We start from the raw sequence: 11713 nt of genomic DNA on the forward strand, positions 1-11713 counted from the left end.
GGTTATCTAAATGTCCCGTGTTGATTGGTGAGAAGAACTTGGAAGCCAATTTTGTGATTCTTGACATGAAGGACTTCGATGTTATTCTGGGAATTGATTGGTTGACAGCCCACAAAGCTGTGTTCCTTTGTTCCTCAAAGAAGATTCAGTTCCATATTTGTGGAAGTCCGGTCTTTGAATTTCAGGGTGAAAAGAGAAGGGTTTGTAGGAAGGTGCTGTCTGCACTGATGCAAGTCTATGCCCTAGTGGATGATGCTTCATCCGAAGGCAAGGGTATAGTGGAGAAAAGAGTCAATGAAGTCGAGTTGTCTGCGACTTTGTTGATGTCTTCCCGATGATCTATCGGAGTGCCTCCGGACAGGGATGTCGAATTTTCTATTGATCTCGCCCCCGGTGCCGCCCCGGTATCTAAAGCTCCGTACAGGATGGCTCCTACTGAGTTGAAAGAGTTGCAAAATCAGTTGAATGAGCTCATTGATAGAGGTTTCGTACAGCCTAGTGTGTCACCTTGGGGAGATCCGGTCTTGTTCTTCAAGAAGAAGGACGGTAGTATGCGCTTGTGCATCGACTACCGTGAGTTGAATAAGTTGACTATCAAGAATAGATATCCGCTGCCCAGAATTGATGATCTCTTCGATTAGTTGAAGGGTGCAGTTGTGTTCTCAAAGATTGACTTAAGGTCCGGATATCACCAATTGAAAGTGAAGTCTAGTGATATCTTCAAGACAGCTTTCCGAACGCGGTATGGTCACTACGAGTTTAGAGTCATGCCCTTCGGATTGACCAATGCTCCTGCGGTGTTCATGGACCTCATGAACCGAGTATTTCATGATGTGCTTGATAAGTTTGTGATTGTTTTCATTGATGACATCTTGATCTATTCGAAGAGCGAAGATGAGCATGCGAGTCATCTAAGTTTCACTTTGCAAAGGTTGCGAGAAAAGAAGTTGTTCGCTAAGTTTAGCAAGTGTGATTTCCGGCTTAAGAGAGTGGTATTCCTTGGTCATGTAGTTTCAGCCGAAGGTATTCGTGTCGATCCCGAAAAGGTCCAAGCTGTGGCTGATTGGGAAAGACCGAAGTCGGAACGGAAATAAGAAGTTTTCTTGGATTGGCGGGTTACTACCGAAGGTTTATTGAGAATTTTTCTCGGTTGGCTGCTCCTATGACTAAGTTGACCAGGAAAGAAGAGAAGTTTGTTTGGTCTGACGCTTGTGAGAAGAATTTCCAAGAGTTGAAAGATAGATTGACAAGTGCCCCGGTTCGACTATACCCGATAGTTCCGGTGGTATGACAGTTTATACCGATGCGTCAAAGATTGGTTTGGGTTGTGTACTGATGCAACATGGCAAGGTCGTAGCCTATGCTTCTCGGCAATTGAAGGATTATGAGCGGAATTACCCCACTCACGATCTAGAACTTGCCGCCGTTGTCTTTGCTTTGAAGATTTGGAGACATTATCTTTACGGTGAGAAGATTGCCATTTTCACGGATCATAAGAGTTTGAAATACTTCTTTACCCAAAAGGAGTTGAACATGAGGCAAAGGAGATGGTTGGAACTAGTCTCCGATTATGATTGTGATATTCAAGATCATCCTGGGAAAGCAAATGTTGTTGCTGATGCTCTTAGTAGGAAGAACCAGAAGAAGACTTTGGATTTGAATGCTTTGAGTTTACCATTGTGGTCTTCTATTGAGAGTTTTGATTTGGAAATCGTCCCCGAGAATTCTGATTTTATTCTTTCTCGCCATGACGGCAAGATCTGGTCTTAGAAATAAGATTGTTGCTCTGCAGAGTTCTGATCAAGAGCTTTTGATCAAAGTTGAGAAGATTTCTTCGAATCCTGAGTCGGACCCCGACTTTGGTATATCCATGGATGGTGCTTTGTTGTTTAGAGGAAGACTGTGTGTGCCTGCAAATGAAGAAGTTAGGAAAGAAATATTGAAGGAAGCACACCAGTCGTCTTTACTATACACCCGGAAGCACCAAGATGTACAAGGACTTGAAGGAACATTTTTGGTGGATTGGTCTGAAGGCGGATGTTGATGATTTTGTTGCCAAGTGTGAGACTTGCCAACGTGTGAAAGCCGTTCGACAACCTCCATCCTGGATTACTTCAGCCTCTTCCTATTCCTAGTTGGAAGTGGGAGGATATCTCCATGGACTTTGTGACTAGCTTGCCTCGGACAAGTAAAGGCAATGACACCGTGTGGGTGATTGTTGATAGGTTGACCAAATCAGCCCATTTCATTCCTATGAAGATCACTCATACTCTGGATAAGCTAGCAAGGATTTATGTGGATAATGTGGTTCGTCTGCATGGTGTGCCATTGAGTATTGTTTCGGATCGTGATCCCAGGTTCACCTCAAGGTTTTGGAATAGTTTGCAGAAGGCCTTGGGAACCCAATTGAACTTGAGTACAGCTCATCATCCACAGCCGATGGACAATCTGAGCGGACAATTCAGACATTGGAAGACATGCTCAGATCTTGTGTGGTGGATATGGGTGGTAATTGGGATGAACACCTAGCTTTGGTTGAGTTTGCCTATAACAACAGTTATCAAGCAACAATAGGCATGGCTCCATTCAAGGCTTTGTATGGCAGTACTTGTAGGACACCTTTGTACTGGACTGAGATAGGTGAAAGAAAAGTCTTAGGTCCCGAGATGATTGAAGCTACGAGTGCTATGGTAGATATGATAAGAGAAAGGATTAAGTCTCGCCTACCAAGACAGAAATCTTATGCCGATAAGAGAAGGACCGATTTGGAATTTCAAGTTGGAGAGAAAGTCTTTCTCAAGGTTTCACCAATGAAGGGTGTGATGAGATTCAATGTTAAGGGAAAGCTTAGCCCTCGTTACATTGGACCTTTCGAGATTTTGGAAAAGGTTGGACCTGTTGCGTATCGATTAGCATTACCTCCGCCTCTTGCTGGTGTTCACAATGTGTTTCATATTTTGATGCTCCGAAAATACATAGAGAATCCGGAACACATTTTGCAGCAAGCACCTGAAGGACTTAGTGCTGATTTGACCTATGATGAAGAACCGGCCGAAATCTTGGATAGGAAGGACAAGCAGCTGCGGAATCGCACCATTCCTTTGGTGAAGATTCGGTGGAAGAACCATACCCCTGAAGAAGCTTCTTGGGAGAAGGAAGAAGATATGAAGGAGAAGTTTCCTTACCTCTTTGGAAGCACAGGTACGCTTTCAATTTCGGGGACGAAATTTCTTTAAGGGGGGGAGAATGTAAAACCCAGCCCTAACCTTGACCCGGAAACCTTGTTATTTGTAGGTCCGATGACCCGAAGTAAAGTAAGAAGTCAGCTTTGGGCCATCCCAGTGGAGGACTTGGTGTCCGGCTTTGAATCCATGAAAGTTGATGATGAAGTTCTATTTATGGAAACCGAATCTGATGAAGATCCGATTAGTTGATGGACTTGGAGTGCCCTCTATCTTGGTTTGAAGGCATTTCTACCTATTAGGTAAGTCACTTGACTTGTGTGCAAAACCCCTTTAGGATTGGATTTGATCTGGGCCTTCAATTCCCTGTTTTGGACTTGCTGTCTGCATTGGTCGACTGATTGGTCGACTGGGCCAGTCGACCAATCCACTCGACCAATGAGCGCTGTCTTTGGCAATTAGGTTGTTCTTGCTCTATTTAAGTCCAATCTCGAGTCCACTTCGTATTTGCTGCCTCCAAACTCTCTGGAACGAACCAAAGACCTCTGCAAGTCATCTCCCTTGCATCCCTGGTGTTTTCTTGACGGATCTTCGTCGAAACTCTTCTTTTTGCATCAAAAGGTATGTCTACCCTCTTTTCTTCTCCTCCATCTTTGTTTTTCTTTCCTTTTTGAGTTGAGACAGTAGAAGAGATGCTGCATTCTCTCGTTGCAAACATCTCCGAACATGTTCTCATGATCATCCTAAGGATTTGAGGCTAGAACAATGATCTTAACTATGATCATTGCAAGCTTTTGAGGGAATCATGATCAAACCATGATCTAATCTTTGTTAAACTTCTGATTTGAATTCTGATCTCTTTGGATCTTCTATACTGATCATATTAGTAGTTAATTACTGTGTTTTCCTTCCATGATCCATAATCTATAAATTTCTAGTTGTTCTCTTCTACCATACTATGTGTTCTTCATGATGCATGGTAGTTACATATATGGTAGGTTTTATTTCCTTATTTAGATTTATGCTTCTAAGCCTTGTTCCTTGAAGATCTAAGTATGTTTTCATGATACCATTACCCGAAGCAATGATCCATCCTCCTATTGTTCTTGTCTTTGTTTTCTATTTCAAATTCATCAAGATCCATGGTTGATCTAATTATGGTAACTTTTTGTTTCCTAATTTGGATCTTGATATCTTGATTTGATTGGTGTTTTGAAGTCCCCTATATGTTAGAATACTACTGATGTAGTTTACCCCTTGATTAGTACCCTTTTGAACCACCAAATTCGGATTTCATATCTTAAAACTCTGTTTTTTTGGCTATCGTCTCTGCATTGGTCGATCGATTGGTCGATCGGCCACTCGACCAATCCACTCGACCAATGAGTACAAAGCAACTCCAGAATTGCTCTGTGTTGGATGTTTTGGTATCTTTTACTGTTAGGGATCTTTCCTAATATGTTGTATATACTTGTTTAGGACCTTCTTCTCAAGTTTGCCAAGATCTTACTTGATTTCTTAGGATTCCTTTGCGAGTTATAAAAGGTAAGGATGGTTATTTCCTTAATTACATAGATAGCATGAATCTAGTTTCTATATTTGAATATCATAGATATGATTCCTAAATTAGATTCTTACAATGATATACTACTGTTGCATAACTTTGATTACAGTAGCATTACTTATTCATATTGAATTGACTCATGTATGATTTACTTACCAATTATATACAAGGTGATTGCAATTATTGATTTCTTTCCTTATATGAGGTTACCATATATGTGATGATATGAATTGATGCATGTGTATGCTTAAGTATGGTTGGAAAGGAGAGGTGTCCTTTTGACACTTCTGTCCTTGGACTACTACGGGAATATTATGGGATGTTTCCGGAGATGCCCTCTGGACACCTTCCTAAACTGTTGGATGACATATTTAGGATTGTCTAGTAGTGTTTCGCTAGGATGTCCTGTTATGTCAGACCCTAATCGGAGGGGTATTGAGACCGAACGACCCGTGGTAGCAATGGGGATTCATGGGCGCTCAAGACCGGTAACCAACCCGTGAGAGGACAGAATCACATTGTGGGGGCCATTTATTGGTAGGGTTGCATATGGTTAGACTTGGGCTCACGGGCGCTTAAGACCGGTAACCAACCCGTGAGAGGACGTGAGAGCTTCCCGTTTACCATATGTGGATGATCAATAGGGTTGATGAGTCCGTAGTCGGGGACTATGAGGACTCTAGTGTGAAGGATACCGGAAAGGATCGTCGGGACGAGGAATGGAAGTATCCGGATCCGACTTGATGTAACTAAGTAGAAGACTTGCATTTGGCTAGGTTTTACCCCGACATGCGCCAATACTTATACCAAATGGTTGTGAGAGAGTGTGTTGACTTAACCCCCCGCCATGGTTTGTCCCGAGGGATGAAGGACCCATTACCAATCGGCTGCTCAAGACCGGTGAAATGATCCGTGAGAGAATCCAAGATATCTTAAATGGTTGAGGATGTGAGTGGACTTTCCTAAAGAAGTACGGTGCTATGACTTAAAGCATGTCCGCCAATAGAGACCAAGCATACATAGAGTTAGATTCATTCATTCATTGCTTGTCTCATATCATATTGCATTTATGTTTGTTCGGAATCCTCGCCATTTATGTTATTATGGATTTTAATCGCTTTACCGAGTTTCTTTGAAACTCATTCCTTTATTGTACAATGTTTGTTAGACTATCCTGCGCAGGTTCCGAGTATTATGACGGTCCCTATGAAGAAGCGCAAGGCGAAGAGGCATATCTCCGGGAAGGTGATTGCGGTTACCACAATTACTCGAAGATCCCGCGAGTGGTTATGCTCCGTACGATGCTTAGTCCGACCATCGAGTGGAAGCGTCCTTGTGCCATTTATGAGATTTACACTTATAAGGATGTTGTCTATAAAGTGGAGAACAATTTAGTTACCCAATGTACTAGCTACTGGGATTAGATTTTATTTAGTTTATTCTCTTTAGAGCTACTTTTCCGCTGGTTGTAAAGTGGGATTTTTACCTCACTTTACTTATCTGTTTGACACTCTGATTATATCTATTATTCTGATTCATTTATGATTCATTCTTTCTTTATTGGATCTATGGTTTATCTTCCGCACTTTTGTTATGATTGTTCATGATTATGTTATTGTTTATGTGGGAGGTTGATCACTCGATACCTGATCTTCGGGCTGTGGATCACACTCTCGGGTATGCCAGATAGGGTACCGGCTGGGAGGGCGTGGGAGGGCGTGACAGTATGACAGTTTTTACCGATGCGTCAAAGATTGGATTGGGTTGCGTACTGATGCAACATGGCAAGGTCGTAGCCTATGCTTCTCGGCAATTGAAAGATTATGAGAGGAATTATCCCACTCACGATCTAGAACTTGCCGCTGTTGTCTTTGCTTTGAAGATTTGGAGACATTACCTCTACGGTGAGAAGATTGCCATTTTCACGGATCATAAGAGTTTGAAATACTTATTTACCCAAAAGGAGTTGATCATGAGACAAAGGAGATGGTTGGAACTAGTCTCTGATTATGATTGTGATATTCAGTATCACCCTGGGAAGGCAAACGTTGTTGCTGATGCTCTTAGTAGGAAGAACCAAAAGAAGACTTTGGATTTGAATGCTTTGAGTTTACCATTGTGGTCTTCTATTGGGAGCTTTGATTTGGAAATTGTCCCTGAGAATTCTGATTTTATTCTTTCTGCCATGACGGCAAGATCTAGCCTTAGAGATAAGATTGTTGCTCAGCAGAGTTCTGATCAAGAACTTTTGATCAAAGTTGAGAAGATTTCTTCGAATCCTGAGTCGGATTCCGACTTTGGTATATCCATGGATGGTGCTTTATTGTTTAGAGGAAGACTGTGCGTGCATGCAAAACGAAGAAATTAAAAAGGAAATATTGAAGGAAGCACACCAGTCTTTCTTTACTATACACTCGGGAAGCACCAAGATGTACAAGGACTTGAAGGAACATTTTTGGTGGATTGGTTTGAAGGCTGATGTCGATAATTTTGTTGCCAAGTGTGAGACTTGCCAACGTGTGAAAGCCGTTCGACAACCCCCATCTGGATTACTTCAACCCCTTCCTATTCCTAGTTGGAAGTGGGAGGATATCTTTATGGACTTTGTGACTAGCTTGCCTCGGACAAGTAAAGGCAATGACACCGTGTGGGTGATTGTTGATAGGTTGACCAAATCGGCCCACTTCATTCCTATGAAAATCACTCATACTCTGGATAAGCTAGCAAGGCTTTACGTGGATAATGTGGTTCACCTGCATGGCGTGCCATTGAGTATTGTTTCTGATCGTGATCCTAGGTTCACCTCAAGGTTTTGGAATAGTTTGCAGAAGGCCTTGGGAACCCAATTGAACTTGAGTACAGCTCATCATCCACAAGCCGATAGACAATCCGAGCGGACAATTCGGACATTGGAAGACATGCTCAGATCTTGTGTGGTGGATATGGGTGGTAATTGGGATGAACACCTAGCTTTGGTTGAGTTTGCCTATAACAACAGTTATCAAGCAACAATAGGCATGGCTCCATTCAAGGCTTTGTATGGAAGTACTTGTAGGACACCTTTGTACTGGACTGAGACAGGTGAAAGAAAAGTCTTAGGTCCTGAGATGATTGAATCTACGAGTGCTATGGTAGATATGATAAGAGAAAGGATTAAGTCTCATTGATCAAGACAGAAAATCTTATGCCGATAAGAGGAGGACCGATTTGGAATTTCAAGTTGGAGAGAAAGTTTTCCTGAAGGTTTCACCAATGAAGGGTGCGATGAGATTCAATGTTAAGGGAAAGCTTAGCCCTCGTTTCATTGGACCTTTCGAGATTTTGGAAAATGTTAGACCTGTTGCGTATCGATTAGCATTACCTCCGCCTCTTGCTGGTGTTCACAATGTGTTTCATATTTCGATGCTCCGGAAATACATAGAGAATCCGGAACACATTTTGCAGCAAGCACCTGAAGGACTTAGTGCTGATTTGACCTACGATGAAGAGCCGGCCGAAATCTTAGATAAGAAGGACAAGCAGCTGCGGAATCGCACCATCCCTTTGGTGAAGATTCGGTGGAAGAACCATACCCTTGAAGAAGCTTCTTGGGAGAAGGAAGAAGATATGAAGGAGAAGTTTCCTCACCTCTTTGGAAGCACAGGTACGCTTTCAGTTTCGAGGACGAAATTTCTTTAAGGGGGGGAGAATGTGAAACCCAGCCCTAACCTTGACCCGGAAACTTTGTTATTTGTAGGTCCAGTGACCCGAAGTAAAGTAAGAAGTCAGCTTTGGGCCATCCCAGTGGAGGACTTGGTGTCTGGCTTTTAATCCATGAGTGTTGATGATGAGGTTCTATTTATGGAAACTGAATCTTGATGAAGATCGGATTAGTTGATGGACGTGGAGTGCTCTCTATCATGGTTTGAAGGCATTTCTACCTATTAGGTAAGTCACTTGATATGTGTGCAAAACCCCTTTAGGATTGGATTTGATCTGGGCCTTCAATTCCCTGTTTGGGAGTTGCTGAACTAATTGGTCGACTGGACCAGTCGACCAATCCACTCGACCAATGGGTTCTGTCTTTGGTAATTAGGTCTTGCTTGCTCTATTTAAGTCCAATCTCGAGTCTACTTCGTATTTTCTACCTCCAAACTCTTTGGAACGAACCAAAGACCTCTGCAAGTCATCTCCCTTGCATCCTTGGTGTTTATCTTGACGGATCTTTGTCAAAACTCTTCCTCTTGCATCAACGGTATGTCTACACTCTCTTCTTCTTCTCCATCTCTGTTTTTCTTTCCTTTTTGAGTTGAGACAGTAGAGGAGATGCTGCATTCTCTATTGCAAACATCTCTAGACTTGTCTCTCATGATCTTCCTTAGGATTAATGGCTAATGCAATGATCTTAACCATGATCATTGCAAGCTTTTGAAGGAATCATGATCAAATCATGATCTTGTCTTTGTTCATCTTTTGATTTAAATTCTGATCTTCTTAGATCTACTATATTGATCATGTTAGTAGTCAATCGCTGTGTTTTCTTTACATGATCCATGATCTATCAATCTCTAGTTGTTTCTCTTCTACCATACCATGCTTTCTTCAAGAATCATGACAGTTACATCTATGGTAGGTTTTGTTTCCTTATTTAGATTTATGTCCTTAGATCTATTTTCTTGAAGATCTAAGTATGCCTTCTATGATATCTTTATCTGAATCAATGATTCATTCTCCTATTGTTCTTGTCTTTGATTTCTATCTTGAATTCTTCAAGAACCATGATTGATCTAATTATGGTAACTTTTTGTTTCCTAATTTGTAACTTGAAGACTTGATTCGATTAGTGTTTTGAGGTCCTCTATATGTTAGGATACTACCAATGTAGTTTACCCCTTGTTTAGTACCCTTTTGAACCACCAAATTCGGTTCTTTATTCTTAAAACTCTGATTTTGTAGGCCATCGTCTCCATTGGTCGACTGATTGGTCGATCGGGGACAAGAGACCAATCCAATCGACCAATGAGTACAGCAACTCCAGATTTGGTCTGTTTTGGATGTTTTGATATCTTTTCTGTTAGGGATCTTTCCTAATATGTTGTATACACTTGTTTAGGACCTTCTTCTCAAGTTTGTCAAGATCTTACTTGATTTCTTAGGATTCCTTTGCAAGTTATAAAAGGTAAGGATGGTTACTTCTTTAACAACATAAATTGCATATCTTAGTTTCTATATTTGAATCTTGTTAATTTATTTCTTTAATTAGATTCTTATAATGTTATACTACTGTGGTACTGTCTTGATATCAGTAGCATTACTTGTTTATATTAAATTGACTCATGTATGATTTACTTACCAGTTATATACAAGTTGATTGTAATTATTGATTTCTTTCCATATATGAAGTTACCATATATGTGATGTTATGAATTGATGCTTGTGTATGCTTAAGTATGGTTTGGAAAGGAGAGGTGTCCTTTTGACACTTCTGTCCTTGGACTACTACGGGAATATTATGGGATGTTTCCGGAGATGCCCTCTGGACACCTTCCTAAACTGTTGGATGACATATTTAGGATTGTCTAGTAGTGTTTGGCTAGGATGTCCCGTTATGTCGACCCTAATCGGAGGGGTATTGAGCCCGAACGACCCGTGGTAGCAATGGGGATTCATGGGCGCTCAAGACCGGTAACCAACCCGTGAGAGGACAGGAATCACATTGTGGGGGCCATTTATTGGTAGGGTTGCATATGGATAGACTTGGGCTCACGGGCGCTCAAGACCGGTAACCAACCCGTGAGGGGACGTGAGAGCTTCCCGTTTACCATATGTGGATAACCAATAGGGTTGATGAGTCCGTAGTCAGGGACTATGAGGACTCTAGTGTGAAGGATACCGGAAAGGATCGTCGGGGACGAGGAATGGACGTATCTGGATCTCGACTTGATGTAACTAAGTAGAAGACTTGCATTTGGCTAGGCTTAACCCTGACATGCGCCGGTACTTAGACCAATGGTGATGTGAGAGAGTGGTGACCTATACCCCCAGCCATGGAATGTCCCGAGGGATGCCGGACCCATTACCAACTGATGATGAGTGAATGAGACTTTCCTAAAGAAGTACGGTGCTATGACTTAAAGCATGTCCGCCAATAGAGACCAACAGATACATAGAGTTAGATTCATACATTCATTGTTTGTCTCATACCATATTGCATTTATGTTTGTTTTGTAATCCTACCATTTATGTTATTATGGATTTAACTGCCTTACTGAGTTTCTTTGAAACTCATTCCTTTTTGTACAATGTTTGTTAGACTATTCTACAGGTTCTGAGTATCATGACTGCTCGTATGAAGAAGCGCAAGGAGAAGAGGCATATCTCCAGGAAAGTGATTGAGGTTACGACAATTACACTGAAGATCCCGCGAGTGGTTATGCTCCGTACGATGCTTAGTCCGACCATAGAGTGGAAGCGCCCTTGTGCCATTTATGAGATTTATACTTATAGGGATATTGTCTATAAGATTGAGAACAATTTAGTTACCTATTGTACCTGCTATTGGGATTAGATTCTATCCTGTTTCTTCTCTTTTAGAACTACTTTTTCGCTGGTTGTAGAGTGGGATTTCGCCTCACTTTACTTATCTGATTTAGACACTCTGATTATATTTAGTACTCTGATTTTTATATGATTCATTCTTTCCTTATTTGGATTTATGGTTTATCTTTCGCACATCTATTATTATTGTTCATGATTATGTTATTGTTTATGAGGGAGGTTGATTACTCGATACCTGATCTTCGGGCTGTGGATCACACTCTCGGGTATGCCAGATTGGGTACCGGCTGGGAGGATGTGACATCGGATGTGTCACTCGATAGATCATGGCATTTTGGATTATGTAAGCCAAGTCTATCTGGTAGCGGGTGTACACTGAGAAGGTCATCATAGCCTACATGAGTGAAATCTCACTCTGATGACCTGCCTT

This window comes from Hakea prostrata, chromosome 9 (genome assembly GCF_041222555.1).
Source record: "Hakea prostrata isolate BN-2017 chromosome 9, UWA_Hpros_2, whole genome shotgun sequence".
Lineage (NCBI taxonomy): Eukaryota > Viridiplantae > Streptophyta > Magnoliopsida > Proteales > Proteaceae > Hakea > Hakea prostrata.